General features: G+C 41.0%; 1 protein-coding gene across 4 annotated transcripts in view; it reads right to left on the bottom strand.

Annotated features, from left to right (window-relative positions):
• Positions 1 to 9,290, bottom strand: part of ADCYAP1R1 (ADCYAP receptor type I) — a 117,879-nt gene that overhangs the window by 42,680 nt on the left and 65,909 nt on the right. The window lies entirely within an intron of this gene.

Genomic DNA, 9,290 nt, shown 5'->3' with positions numbered 1-9,290 from the left:
CATACACAGCCTTCCAAACCTACCTACTCCATACACAGCCTTCCCACCTACCTACCCCATACACAGCCTTCCTACCCACCTACCTACCTACCCCATACACAGCCTTCCCACCACTCCTCTTCTGCTGCCTCTCTTTGTAGTTCTCTTCATTGGCTTCCATTTCACCTTAGAATCAAATCCAAGCTCCTGTGCTTTGCTTTCAAATCCCTCCACAGCTTTTGTCCCACTTACCTTTCTGCCCTGATAGAAAAATACCCCTAGCCACTCTTTTTGCTCCTCCAATGACCTACTACTGATTTCCTCACTCATAACCTCATCACACGCACGGCTCCAAGACATTTACAGAGCTGCCCCGAATCTCTGGAATGGTCTCCTCATCCTATCAGGCTTGCTCCTACTTTCTGCACATTTAAAAGAGCCCTTAAATCCCATCTTTTCAAACTCACCTACCCCTCTTCTTCTGTCTCCTAAATCCTCACCCAACATTCCATATCCCTCTTCTATTGTGTGATACTTCCCCCACCTCCTAGATTGCAACCCGTATTTATTGTACAGCGCTGCCTAATATGTTGACGACATAAATACTGTTTAAGGTGCAAAGGTCATGCTGATCTCTTTTACCTGTATATATTAATATATAACAATACAGAATTTAATAATATAATATGGAGAAATATCTTTCTGACACAGTGAAAGGGCTTCAGGAAAGTGTGAATTAAACTCTTTCATGTAAAGAACACATGAAGCCTACATACAATTTATATTTGCAATCATCATGTCTTATCTTTCACACCTATGACACGTTTTTTATTTATTTTAGTTTTAAACAATGGTAAACTATAACGGCAGTGTAGAAAAAGATAATACAGGAATAACTAAGGCTACGTACGCACGTGCAATAATTGTCATTAGAAAACTAATGCAATAATTATCGTTAGAAACATATGACTAACAACCGATCGCCTGATAATTGTTAAAAAAAAAGTGCACAATGACGCCGATGATCGAGAAATGTCACTGGAAACAAACAACCGCCCCAGTGGATCTGATTGGGTGACGATCGTTCGCTATCTATTGTGTGTACGGTCCTTCAGTGATCATGGATTGTTCTGTGACAATAGTCTCTGTACATTAAACTATAAACACAAATAAAAAAGCTGTCAGCCACAGACGCAGTCATTGTGAAGATCCCCGACACTAGGGGCTAAATGGGGACAAGTCTCCCCATTCATTCACCTCTAGTGCTCTGTGATTGGCTGGGGAAAGGAAAATCCCGATGACGCTTGAGCTGTCATCACAGTTTAACCTTTCCTCAGCCAATCACAGAGTACTAAAGGTGATAAATGGGGAGACTTGTCCCCATTTATTCCATAGTGCCCGGGGATCCCACACTGACAGAAAGATTGATCCTGTCATTGTGGGATAACCTGTAAAAAAATAAAAGTTAGTTACACTAATCACACACATTCAATAAATTACTTTACCATTTTTTTTTTTAACACATCAGGTCTATCCGAATTCAAACACCAACACTAGTCATCAGGTATTGGAAGGTCAGTGGACTTCTGCATAATGTCCCTAACCTTCACCCAAAATGGCCTGAGTTTGGGACATGACCAGACTATATGTAGAAGTGTTCCGCTATCTGTATCACCTGTCATTTTTTTAATGTCTTGTTCATTGCTTTGACATAGTTTTGGAATTTTCTAATAAATGTTGTGACAAAATTAGCTGCTTTGCAGCTTCCTTTATTGTTATTTGTCCTTTATTGGAGCTTTGTGCTATATATAGGGAAATACTCTCCAGGGGCATCTGGTTGGATAGCTGAAATCTTTCCTTGGATATTTACCTGCTGACCTCCATCAGCCTCCCGTGCTGAGCCTTCACATAGTCCCCAAAGGTATATAGGGACTTGCATTGTGTGATTTAATCAGCAGTTTCAAATTCTTTTCTGTAACTTTTTGATGATCTTTGCTTAGAACTTTGACTGGAACTTTGCCTTTTGCTACAGAGTCCTAATTTTGTATTTTCAAATGTGATTCAAGTTGTGATCTTGCTGTGGGGGATTGTTTATGACAACAGGCTTGCACTTGTTCAATGAGGCAGCACGAGGTCAATTTTTCAAAAAAACAAAGTCCAGGCTCCTGGTTGGGTTCTTTATTTAGCACAAAAAACAACAAGGCAAACAGTGGCTCAGCTGGGATTCTAACTACGGCTTTAGTAGCACTTACTAACGTAGCAATACAAAGAACAAGTCACAAAGAAAACTTTGCAAAAACATTTCTCTTAATCAGTTGTCTCTGGATCTCCTTTCCATTCAGGCTATGGAAAGCCACTGAGCTCAGCAGTCTGCAACTGATTCTCTAAATGGAACACCTCTGCTCTCTAGAACCAGGTGCAGACGCGTACATGGACCAGGTGACCAAGGATCCCTCTTGCCCGGCTTCAGGACCCTTAACACCGGCTTATCATGAAGCTCCAATATGCAAAATGCATTCTAAGGTTCTATCAGAGCAGTTGGTCCCTCTGCATGGATTCAGTGGCTCCAGATTGGGTGAAAGGGCATCAGGCATCAGCCACTCAGTGGTCTTGTGGGTGACATAGTAAAAGAGGGGGCCCAAAGGCTGGAAATAGGAGAAGGTTGATGAGCATGGGGGGATTCAAGGATTGGCGGCATGGAGGTTGACTTTTCCAGCCTGTACGAGGCTGCTGATGGCCAACATGGAGCATGGCCATGCCTGAAGGATGACTTCCCCAGCCTGTAGGAGGTTATTGAGCACAGGGGGATTCCAGGATTGGCAGGCATAGAGAATGATTTCCCTAGCCTGTAGGATTTTTCTGAATATAGAAGGATTCCATGATTGGCCAGCATGGAGGATACCATCTCCTGCCCGGACACCACTTCCTTCTTTCAGTTCTTCAATGATGAGGGTACGGGGTTAGTGGAGAAGAGGTTGGACAACGTCAATTCTGCACAGGGGACACTATTGGCAGTATCAGCCACTGCCTCTATTGTACACCAGCACTATCTTCAATAGACATGCTAGGTCTTCATGATTTGATCAATGATACTATCTATCTGTAAAGAATATTTTTATAATATGGCTTCCGCTCATGTTTTGGTATGGTACCCATCCCAGGATGCTGTATGCAGTTTATCTACTTTGGCTGTGCACTTTTAGCTAAGGTACCTAACTGTATCTATGTTTAGTTAATAATTCTTGTCCTGGTACGGGAGGGTTGGCGCTTCTCATGACCTGACACAAATTCCATCCTACTTTTAGCCTTGAAAGTTGACTTTTCTTTCTGCTGCCTCCTGATCCTACAATTCTGTTGGCTTTCAGATCCGTTGCCCAGCAAAACCTGTGATCACTCTTGGCACTCCAGCCATTTCACTGTCTGGAACATCTTGTGCCATCCCTAGGTATGCAAGGCTAAGGAGAGTGCATGAGAAGCATCAGATTACCCTTCCAGCTTATAACAGGTGGGGGTTATATTTGCCCTTTGGGTATATAATATTTAGCCCAATCTATACAAATCACTGCAAAAATGCAGTATTGTGTTTTGTGTTGCGTTGAACTTGGGGCATTTGTAGATGCAAAGCTTATTATAAGCAATCTGTAAATCTGGAGCTGGAGATCAGCTTTAAAAATAAAAATCCTTGGCGGTGTTAAAATTGATCCTAATATAATAAATTAAAAATTCAATTGTATGGTCTCTATGAAAAGTAATGCAAAATGTAACAACTCACAATAACACGCCTAGCTCTGCAGCAGAATAAATAGAACGCTTTCTTTTTTTTGTGATGTTCTGAAAATATATCATGTTCTCGTTTGTTCAATTTGTTTGATATTGATTGATAAGCAGGCGTCGGGTTAGATAAATATTCAGCAGATTGCTGCAGAGTTGGTTTTATGTAGATAGATCATGACAGCAAATGACCTGTCCTGATTGGTCAGCTCTGCGTGGATTGATGGCTCTGTTATCATAAATGAGCAGAGTAGAACCTCAGGCATTTCAAGTTACTCAGTGTAATGAGAAAGCAGCTGGTGTTTTCTCTAATAGAGTCGTATGGTGGAATCACTTCGCTCCCTCCTCCCGCTGAGCAAAGGGCCGCACAGCCCCCTCCAGTCTGCAGTACATACCGCCTGTTCCCAATCCGCACTAAGTGCACAATGCATTACCAAATGGCACCCGGCCCTCCGTAAATCACCCCTGACAAATTTCAGCCTCTATTTTTCGTATATTTTGGTGATTTAAGGCCAGAAAATAGTATTGGATGGGGGGGATAAATGCAGATGTCTGTCTCAGCTTGGTGCAGTGCTGCAATATAACACAAAATTACAACACTGGGATCGCAGGAAATGCAACATTAAAAACCATCAATGATTGTTTACTGAATAAAACAAGCAAAAGCTGGGACAAACTAAGGGGCTCACAATTTATTGTCCTTACCATAGTTATATTATTAACACAGTCTAACATCAATTTGTGAGGAAGCCAATTAATCTAACTGCATGTGTTTGGAAAGTAGGAGGAAACCGAAGTACCTGGAGGAAACACACGCAAACACGGGGAGAACCTGCAAACTCCATGCAGATACTACTATGGCTGAGATTTGAACCTGGGACCTAGTGTTACAAAGCCCACCATGCTGCCCTATTACTAATGTGCTTGATGTGCATTATAGATTAATGAAAGGCCACCTGTACTAATGGCCATTGTGATGCCGGCCTCATTTATTACCTATTCGCAGCAGTTATCATTACTCTTGGGAGCAGCAGAGTGGCTTCGGCTGGGGCAATAAAGCTTCGAGCAGTTTAAGCAGTCTTAGTAGCTACAAAGGATATAAATACACTCTCTCACAATCCTAGCCATTGCTCTTTAAAAGTAACAGTTCCATTATCCCAGTGTTGGGTGCAAAGCCATGCTTGGGGTCTAACTAATACAGAAGGGGGTGGGGGATACAAGACCGGTCACCCTACACAAAGTAGGAAGAGCTGATCTGGAAGAAATACACGGAGTACAAGATTCAGAACACATTTATATCTATGTGCTGCAGAAATACCAATTAATTTCAAAATGCTGCCTATCAACTAAAGCTAGTAAAGTACTTTCTTGTAATAATAGAGGAATAGACTGCAGAGATGGAAACATAATCCTGCCTCTGTACAAAGCATTGGTCAGACCACATCTGGAATATGCAGTCCAGTTTTGGGCACCAGTTCACAAAAAGGACATTGTGGGATTGGAGAAAGTGCAGAGAAGGGCAACTAAACTAATAAAAGGAATGGAGGAGCTCCGCTATGAGGAGAAATTAGCTGAACTGAATCTATTCTCCCTTGAGAAGAGACGTATAAGGGGGATATGATCACCCTGTATAAATATATAAATGGTCCATTTAGAGAACTCTCTTCCCAATTATTCACTTTGAGGTCATTACAAAGCACAAGGGTGCGCTCTTTGTGTCAGGAGGAAAAGAAGTTTAATCTCCGGATAAGGAAGGGATTCTTCACTGTAAGGTCTGAGAAAATGTTGAATCGGCTCCCTCAGGAAGTAGTTTCAGCAAGTTCTATAGATTGCTATAAGGAAAAGCTGGATGATTTCTAGATGCACAGAATATAACTGGGGATTAAAGCTTTAAAGTATAAATAACAGAGACTGCTGATCCAGGGAACATCCGATTGCCTCATGGGATCAGGAAGGAATTTTTTTTCCTTGTTGAAGCAAATTGTACGGGGTTTTTTTTGCCTTCCTCTAGACCAACTATGTCTTATAGGGTTTTATATCTGGGATATGATTATTTCCCTGGTGGTTGTACTTGATGGACCTATGTCTTTTTTTAATCCAACCTACTATGTAACTATATAACCCAAAGCAGCACATTGCAATGCATGAGTGCTAAGAGGGTGCTATTAGGAAATATTGTCACCATGCTGGCATATATTGTTGTTACCCTGCAATGTCCTCAAGTAAGAGTACTCTTGCATTTTGTATTTAAACAATGCTTGTTTATTCTAGAGCTGAGACCAAATATTTTGTGGTTACACGACTGCTCTAAAAGCAAGTTAAATATGGAATTAACTGCAATGTTTTTACAATGACAACATAATATTTGCTTGTTAACAGACTCTACAGATAAACTTCCATAGTTGGCTAGCCTTGACCTCACGGATGAAGTAAGTTGTCCTGACAGAAGGTGCATTCTCTAAAGTAATTCAGAATTCAGTCATTTACATTTTTTATTGAATCCCTGGGCATGCGGCTAAAGCTGTTGGTTCAGAAAGTGCAATGAGGGTATTGGAAGGACCGGCATGAACAGGGGCAGGGGGGCTTGAAAGTTAAAAGTTAGTATAAGTGTGGGAAGGTGGAAGGTCAGGTGATTGGAAGGGGCATTTTGGGGGGTTTAATGGCCTGAGGGGTTAAATAGGAGTATTGGAGCAGAATTTGGGGATAGATCCATTTGGATAGAGTGCGTTTGGTAAAGGATGCTTCTCTCCCACCTAGCCGTTGTATGTTTTTGGGGGGCGATAAGGAGTGGTGGCAGTTGAGGTCAGTATTGATGAGATCATGGTAATATCATGTTTTTCCGGTGTAATAACCCATTTTAGGTGTTGGGGTCTCTTTATGATGTAATAAAAGTAGAAATCTTTAAAATGATGGTGTGAAAATTGTGCTTAGAGGGCTACAGGGGTGGTTTTGTCCTCAAGCCTGTGTTGCGGCTGAGGGCCACAAGTTATGGTGGTGCAGACCCTAAGGGCTGGATTGGTCAAGAGAGATCCTTTTGAAGATTACAACAGTGTAGGAGGTCAATATGGTAGAGGATTATTAATAAAAGGTTAAAGTTATTAATTTTTTTGTAATGTACGGGGTTTTGCATTGTTAGGATAATAAAGTTGTATGGTTAAATATAAAGCGGCTGATATGGCCAATTTTATCCAGAAAGTTGGTGTTTGATGTTGTATTGGGAATGGGGAGATGGGGAAGTTTGGTTTTGTTAGGGAGGCTTGGAAAGGAAGTAGTGAACCTCCGAACCACCTGTAACAAGCAATCCGATCCACACAATGATGATTTGCAAAATGTGCAATAATTGGAATTATTTCTGTATTATCCGGATATCTGCTTATGTATTGTAAGCCACCCTTGCCTAGGTGGACAGACTGCATCTCCATTTCTCTAGGCTTGAAGAGACTTTATCTGAAGTTATTACATTATTCTGCGCTCTCCTTGAAATAAATGGTATTTCTGTAGCTGGAAGTGCTAATGCTGTAATATTTGACTGGGTGCCAAGTCCTCTCCAGGGTTTGCTGTTCCATCTCCTAGTAACCTCAGACTGCAAGTTATCAGCACTTCCCTTCCCTGCTCACCTCCCATTCAGTCCTTGGGAAGATTTGTGTAATATGTCTGTACTGAGAGAAAGCAGAGCCCAGGGATGGGCCACATTCAATAGCAGAACATATATTTTACACATTCAGATGTCCAGCACTGACTGCACACGGGCATAAAAATGGCGTCATGCACTAAAGCCACTTGTGTGTTTGTGGACACTTTATATAAGAAATATATGAGCATTGGTAATTGCAAGTCGTTTTACCTCCTTGTAAAACTTTGGATATATCATTACCATTTCTCATTCAGCATTTGCATCCCAGTGCCGCTGATCTCCTGCAGCCTTGATGCAATCCCTTTTCATGTTTACACTCCAGTGATGGCTACATGGCAAGGTATAAAGTGCGGCACAATAGTCAATTGTAATTTCCAATGGAAGTCAAAGTGTGAAGGTGATAATGATGTAAGTATAGGTGCCCAGACAGGAGATTTTATAGAAGGATCACCAGGGCTTATATTGGTTTTTAAAAAATTGAAAATCAATCAATATGTTTAAGTTTAAATGTTTGTGCTTAAATGTACTTTAAACTATAGGTATCACGCAAAAATTGCAGTATTGATTTATTGATAGGAGAGAGATAACATTATGAGATGCAAGGTATTTCTGGTGCTCAATAAGGAAAACAACTCCTATCCTTGAATTGCAGGCTCACCAACATGCACTAAGAAGACTTATGCTGGTAAAGGATCTGGGGGTTCTGGTAGATCATAGACTTCATAATAACATGCAATGCCAAGCTGCAATATCTAAAGCTAGTAAAGTACTTTCTTGTAATAAAAGAGGAATAGACTGCAGAGATGGATACATAATCCTGCCCCTGTACAAAGCATTGGTCACACCACATCTGGAATATGCAGTCCAGTTTTGGGCCCCAGTTCACAAGAAGGACATTGTGGGATTGGAGAGAGTGCAGAGAAGGACAACTAAACTAATAAAAGGAATGGAGGAGCTCAGCTATGAGGAGAGATTAGCTGAACTGAATCTATTCTCCCTTGAGAAGAGACGTATAAGTGGGGATATGATCAGCCTGTATAAATATATAAAGGCTCCATATAGAGAACTCTCTTCTCCATTGTTCACTTTGAGATCATTACAAAGCACAAGGGGGCGCTCTTTGCATCTGGAGGAAAAAAGTTTAATCTCCGGATAAGGAAGGGATTCTTCACTGTAAGGTCTGTGAAAATGTGGAATCAGCTCCCTCAGGAAGTAGTTTCTATAGACTGCTTTAAGAAAAAGCTGGATGATTTCTAGAAGCACAGAATATAACTGGGGATTAAGGCTTTAAAGTAAAGATAACAGAGACTGCTGATCCAGGGAACATCCAATTGCCTCACAGGACCAGGAAATATTGTTTCTCCCCTGTTGGAGCAAATTGAACCAGGGGGTTATAAGGGTTTTTTTGGCTTCATCTGGGTCAATAATGGCCATAGGGTTTTATGGGATATGTTTATTTCCCTAGCGGTTGAATTTATAAGACTTATGTCTTTTTCCAACCTGACTAACTAAGTTGCTATGTAAAGTATTTAATGACGGTAAGTAATAGGAAGAAAACCTTGATCCTGCAGTAGTTTGGAATTTAAGGATTTTTTTGCTGATTTGGAAGTTTGGAAGTTGCCTTGCCAAAAGGCTTACCATGATTGGATGATGTCCTTGTATTGACATGGCAAGTTAAAATGTTGTGAAATGATATTAAGTCCATGTGATGTGCCATTTTTGTATCTAGTAGACACCTATTGGCATGTGTACTCACTGGCAGGAGGCAAAAGTTGGTGGCATACCCAAATGTAGACTGGTAAGTGATCCAAAAAAGTGCACCATGCAGATCAATTTACTATAATTCTACCACCTTGAATTGATGTGATGCTACAGGTAAAAGAGATCCTATAAACTTATAACTAGT

This window comes from Pyxicephalus adspersus, chromosome 5 (genome assembly GCF_032062135.1).
Source record: "Pyxicephalus adspersus chromosome 5, UCB_Pads_2.0, whole genome shotgun sequence".
Lineage (NCBI taxonomy): Eukaryota > Metazoa > Chordata > Amphibia > Anura > Pyxicephalidae > Pyxicephalus > Pyxicephalus adspersus.
This window is presented reverse-complemented; position numbering and strand designations above follow the sequence as displayed.